The sequence below is a fragment of the Malaya genurostris genome, chromosome 3 (assembly GCF_030247185.1).
Source record: "Malaya genurostris strain Urasoe2022 chromosome 3, Malgen_1.1, whole genome shotgun sequence".
Classification (NCBI taxonomy): Eukaryota; Metazoa; Arthropoda; class Insecta; order Diptera; family Culicidae; genus Malaya; species Malaya genurostris.
Window position 1 is genome coordinate 166,585,111 of NC_080572.1, and position 6,602 is coordinate 166,591,712.

At 34.8% G+C, this 6,602-nt stretch overlaps 1 long non-coding RNA gene across 1 annotated transcript; it reads left to right on the forward strand.

The window, feature by feature from the left end:
• Positions 1–1,342: 1,342 nt before the first annotated feature.
• On the forward strand, positions 1,343–2,359 carry LOC131438417 (uncharacterized). The gene is made up of 3 exons (XR_009230934.1): positions 1,343–1,598; positions 1,885–2,148; positions 2,207–2,359. It is a non-coding gene; the product is annotated as an uncharacterized LOC131438417 (long non-coding RNA).
• Positions 2,360–6,602: the final 4,243 nt, after the last annotated feature.

A 6,602-nucleotide genomic window follows, 5' to 3' on the forward strand; every position in this document is an offset into this window, starting at 1 on the left:
TCTCGAAAATTATCATCATAAAATAAAATAGTTTTATTTGTTCAGGTTTAAATCTTTAGGTTGTTTGTATCTAAAATTGAGATTTCAAGTAACTTTGAAGTGTAGTGAAGTTTAGTGTATCGTCATCATTATCATCTTTATTTTTGTATTTATTATGAAGACCCTAGAAACGTTTCATTTTTAATGTTATTGTGCTCAGTCGTGTCTTGAATACAACCCTCTAATTTTTTTCGAACTATGTAGTTTGGTTAACAGAAACTGGTAATATTTTTCAAGGTCCAACAAAATGGTGAAAGGGTCCGATCATCAAGTAGTAACAAGTTTATAACAAGAATCAGTTTTCGTAACAATGGTTGATAAACATCTCGTTTTCTAACAAGTAACAAAAAGAAAAGTAGGGATTCGAAACTGGTCACTCGCAATAATTCTTATGTCGTTTTCGTTTTTAAATTGCACTACACTGGTGTAGCGAAAGCTGCACTGAAATCGTTCGTTTTTGCCAATTGCACTACACCAGTGCTACACTTTTTCTGCACCGATACCACTGGTGTAGCACTCATCAAAAGTTTGGTGTAGCTCTGTGCAATGGAATCGTTTATTGTAGTCAATGGTTACTGTTTATGTTTTCGTCATTTTTGTTCGTTTATTCATCATTTAGGGGTTAGCCAAATTTTGTGCTAGGGATAACCGTTTTCATTATTTTTACGTTTCGTCTTTGACTCATCAGTGCAGAGCAGTTCAAATTGAACTGCTTAGTGCTAAACTGGGCAGTTCAATTTGAACCGCTAAGAGCAAATTCAGCAGCTCCAAGATTCATATGGGTGGTCTATAATGTGAATGAAACTGAAACAAACGTATCCCCAGCAATCCGTTTTAGATTCATTTATTCGACCAGTTCTAGTGTCAAATTTAAAACTGGTATATATTGCCGTTCTATTTTTTCTATATTTGAAACACAGATAAAACGCTGCTGGGGCTGCCAGTTTATTTTGTTATAATTTCTAGATTTAAATTTTAAAACTGACATAAATTATGCATCTAGAACTAGAACACTCCTGAATATGCCCTAAGCAGACGTAAAGTTTATGTGCCCTAGCACAAAATTTGGCTAACCCCTAAATGACCAAACCTGCATCGGCCAGAAATAGTCGAAAACACGTTTTCGTTCGGCACGTCAGAAAAGACATTGCACTCAGTTGCAAAACAAAAAGTGTTCTGTAAGTAGCAAAAACTTTACGTCTGCTTAGCGGTTCAAATTGAACTGCCGAGTTTAGCACTAAGCAGTTCAATTTGAACTGCTCTGCACTGATGAGTCAAAGACGAAACGTAAAAATAATGAAAATCGTTTATTCATGCCTCAGTGTAGCAATGCACCGGTATATTGCAAATTAAAAACGAAAACGCCATTAGTGTTCGAATTTTTACATCCTATTGGAAAATCCCTCCATACGTGGGCCCGAGCATTAGTTACAATTCGCGACTACGAAGTTGAGTTTGACAGCTTATGTGTGTGAAGTGGAAGTAAACAAGCAAAAGAAAAAAGTGATAAATTTTCAAACGTACCGTTTTCCTCGATTTTAGTTTTGCTGTTTGAAATGGTAAGTACCAGTGTTTCCTAAAATCTTTGAAGATACTAATTCAGTTAATGAGTATAAAAAAATCGCTTTGAGTGATGTCTATTTTCTCATGTAAAAATCAAATGATCGGTATGTGAAAAAAAGTAAACATAATTTCAGAACAATATTCATGAGTGAAAATCTACTGCTATTTTTAAAATTTCTTTAAATTGCATTGAAACTACATGTTTTCTACGTGTGTTGTAATTTTTTCGTCGAAGTGTTCACTTTAAATGTGAAAATAATGCATTTTTCGATTCATCTTCAGGAGCCTTCAAAAGATGTTACGTGTACTGTGTTGATGAACTTGTCGGAAGATTTTAGCTACGCTGCCGGAGGAAACCGTTCGGATAGTTGGAGTAGATGAGATCTACAATTATGGATTTGGCTTATTTTCGACTCCAAGTGTCGAGCCGCACACAATCAAAGTTTGTACTAGAAGTGAACGCTCTGCTTGGTTATTTGCATGTACTTGCAAAACCAGTGAAGGAAAATGCAAACATGTGATAGCTGTTTTGAATCATTTATTGAGGTTTGTTTTTTTTAATCCGAGTTCGAGATCACAAAATTATTATTTTGATTTGTTACAGAAAATCAAAGCTCAAAAGAACGATTAACATCCAACGAGATTAAAACGAGCGGCAGTCGGATATTCCGAACTGATAACATCAAGTTTGAGGACATTTGACATTTATTTATTAATTATGTTTTATTGTCAGATGAATAAATTTAATATACATAAATATACCAGTTTACAAATTGACGACACACATGCACTCAAGCAGTTTTCGTTGACTTAACTCTGAATCGTTGAATCCATGTTATGTATTGTTCATTTTATTTGTTTGGGAAGGATTAAATCGGTATACTCAATCTGGAACATAACACACTGTTCTCATCAGTATAACAAACACTGTCATGAAATGTTTTTGCAAGTCCATTCGAGCAACTTTTCAGATCCATGACCTACAATATTCAGAGAAAAAAAATCTTAAATAAGTCTCAATTACCTTCCTCTGTATTGTAATTCACTGGTTTATCGCATTAGAATCACCAAGAATAGTTGTTTGATCACAAAATTTCAAATATTGTCTTACCTATGTGGATTACTAGTGCCGGAAGAGGAGTTTTTTCTCGCTTTTTACTCACGAAATACCAGCAATGATGTACCGCAAAATATGGTTTAATGACTTAATAGGAGTCGTTTAATCTTTTTAGTACTTCAACGCACAAGAAAATCAATTGAGCAAACAGAGAATGAACTAATTTTACTTGAGTGAAAAAGTACCCTACTTTGTTTACATTCACTTCACACACAGATTAAACTTTCATAGATAGCAGCACTGTTCCTTCTAGGTCGTGAATTAGCTTATTTTCATTTGACATGCCGTCCACTCAGTTGAGTCTCAGTAGGCGGTGAGCGCGAAAGTGTCGATTTTTTGTCAAAAGTAAAATTTTCTAGTTTCCTCATTTTTGAGTTGTACAATATGTTCCCAGGGACAAATCATATTCAGAGAGTGTTTTTAACTAATAAGGATGCGCTGAATCTAATGCCATTAGTAGTAATAATTTTTGTTTGTGTTATGATTTAGCAAAAGGAAATGAATCGGTGGAGCGAAATGACTAAATCGTGTTTATTAGGTTTTTTACCATCACTGCTAACCTCAATCGGATGAACACATTTTGACAGTTCAGCAGTACTGTTTGTAAACAGAGATTTTTTTGTTTGTTTGTTGACAAAATGGATGAGACAATTTACGGTCCATATCGTCTAAATACAGGTTCAAAACATTTGTTCACGGTTTGTTCTTGAGATTTATTAAGTAAAAGTGACTAGTAGCAAAGTTTAAAGATGATTGTTTAAGATGTGCTCTTCGTTTTTTGTTTAAGCTTGTTCGTAATCAGTACCGCTGAACTGTCAAGGATGAATTCTTGTTCATTTGTGACGTCACGATAAAAAATCTAATTGTTGCTGTTTACACAAAAATTGTTGATTTCATGAAGCTTAACACTATTTATATTATTTTTATCCCGGGTTGGCGGTTCAATGCATAGGACGCTGGTCTTACAAGCCAGTTGTCGTATGTTCGAGCCCCGACCTGGAAGGATTCTTAGTGTTAGTAGGATCCATAGTACTAGCCATGCAATGATTCTGTACACTAAGAATCGGCTGCGAAGTCTGTTGAAACAGAAAGGCCAAATTCCACACAAGGAAAGTAATGCCAGGACTTTACTAACACTATTTTCAAGAGCGTATCAACAAAATAGTCCAAAATTTTTTAAATCTCGGGCATAATCGATGATAACAAATACGATATTGCCGACGACGTAGGTACGATTCTAAAGCACATTCCATATCGGCGGCGCAAAAGATGTGCGAACATTCCGAACCATCGAAGAATTTAGACAAATGTTGCGTTTACTGGGTTACATAGTTTTCATCGAATGCTCCCATTGAGCTCATCCTGACTGTGCGCTCTACACGCTCTTTGAACATAACTCATGGTTTGAGTTGCGATAACTCAAATTTATAAACTGGAACAATATGTCAAAATTTGAGTATAGATCTAAGTAAAATTTACTCAGGACACGAGTTCTCTCGCATTTATTCATACATTAGAGTAAGCATGATATGTTGGTCAAACTTCTAATTGATTCAACAAACATAATTTTTTCAAAAAGAAATGAATATGTTTTAACTGGAACGCTGTTTTTTTCTGTCCTACCAAGAAGTTTTGTATGTCCTATCAAGAAGGCAAAAATATATGGCATACCATTACAATGAGTAAGAAACATTGATACATTCATGAAGTGTGTTTAAAATTTAAAGGTTAAGTTCAGTTGTTTAAAGCTTCCACAAGAGAATTTCAACATGAATCGAAGATTTAATTTGAATATTCAAAAACTCACTGTTGAAAAGCAAAATTTATGATTTGTGCGACAAATTCATCACTAACATAGTAATTAGTTTTTCCGGTTTCATCAAACAATTCTTATTTTCTCTTCAAAAAAATTTTAGTGCGCTATAAATTACATCAACTCATAAATCGTTTGGCTCTGTAGAAATGCCACAACTCGGGAAGTTGCCAGAGTGGGGTTACTCTAGAACCATTTCAACTTGTCATAGATAATCATTCATACCCACAATATGTTCTCAGTAAATATAGTGTGCATCAGGTTACGCAAATATCAAACCACAATGACGGTCGAAGCAATAAAAAGCACCAATTGAATTTCCTAACAAATCATATTTATAGCACCAAAAGCAAAAGCACATTGCGTTACATTTTTCCCTTCTGATCAACGGCACGTGGAACATCCCAAGCTATATGACGCGGGATTATTCAGATTAGAGTGCCTATAACCAGAGCGACGATATATCATCCGTTATGTTGACAACAATTCAAAATATTCAATCCGAAATATTAGCAGTTTCGTTAACTTTTATTTGACAGGTCGTTTGCTCGGTTGGAACAAATTTGTCATTCCAAACGAACAACTGTCGTCACTCTGGTTTAAGGCACTCTAGTTCAGATATTTTCGTTTGCGTTAAACAGATAGGGCAACGGCTCCCTATTTCATCTGAGCTCCTATTTCCATCTCATCCCTTCACCTCATAACTTTGAACATGAATAATATTTTACAACCTACCGGAAGCAAACTGTGAAATGTTTTAAAATGATTTGAAAAGCTATTGTCACACTTTCCTATTGAAAGAAATGGTTTTAAATTCTTCGGTGATCGTTTTTTGGCATTAAAAATGCCTTACTCTTCACTATATGGGGCCGGGTGTCAATTAAAAGTTTCAAAATAGTCGCGTAACCTTTTTGTGTCATAATTTTGAATGTTAATAACTCGGTCATTTGTTGATGGATTGTTATAATTTAACAACCAATCGATTCGGAAACTTTGAACTTAAACATGTATGACGACGTCTTTTCAGTATTTCAATAGCATACTATTGAAAAAATGGTTGGAATCGACCTATGTTTTCATCTACCAATCCCTGTTGTACAAAATGACGTCAACTTCTTGTTCGGCATAGGAGGCTTTGCGTCATGCATAAAAACACCGCATCATTCTGCGTAGTATGAAGAGAAATCTATAAATATATGCTGCACAATATTTCTTTGCCTAGTTGATGTTTGACTGTGAATGAAACAAGTTGCTTGTCCAGTGAGCTGATGATTGATTGTATATGCGTTCACTTGCTGGATTGTCGATTTTGCGTTATGCGTTGGTGATATTTCCTGTTGTTTGTGCAACACCGTGTTCGCTTGAGTATCTTATATATCATCTAGCTATTGAAAAACCGAATCAGCGTGGTTACCGATTCTTTTGAAATATCCCATGTATTTAGCAAATATTTGGTCGATTTTGCCATTAAAAATGCCTTACACTTCGCTTTCCGAGGCTGGGTGTCAATTTAAAACATGCAAAACTAATCGCGTAACATTACGTACTACGTAACTCAGTCATTTGTTGATGGATTTATATAATTCAACAAACAATCGATATGACAACGATGAGACATCGTCATTTGAATATTTCAATTGCATACCATTGAAAAATTGGTTTGAATTGAGCATTTTATTTTGGTTCTCTGGTAACTGTCAGGCCAATTTAGAATTATCGGCGATAGATTTTTCGGATCTAATTTGCAGCGCTTGTTCCTCGTTGATTTGTTAATGGATTTTCTTAATTTAAATGATTCCAAAGCTTCAATATTGTAAACTTAAAAATATTTTAATTTGCCAACGGATCGGTTTGCATACTTAAATCTCAATTCCCATACGAACAAAACGTGACAATGTGACTGAACGAGTTGTTTTCCCACCAGGAATTAAACGCTTCAAATGATTCAAAATCAATTCTGAAACTTATCTAAAAGCGACCTTATTGGTTTAGTAGTATAAATGAGTTCCACAGGCTCACATATACGATACAATTAGATGCAATATCGTATAGTTTCAAAGATATACTCAA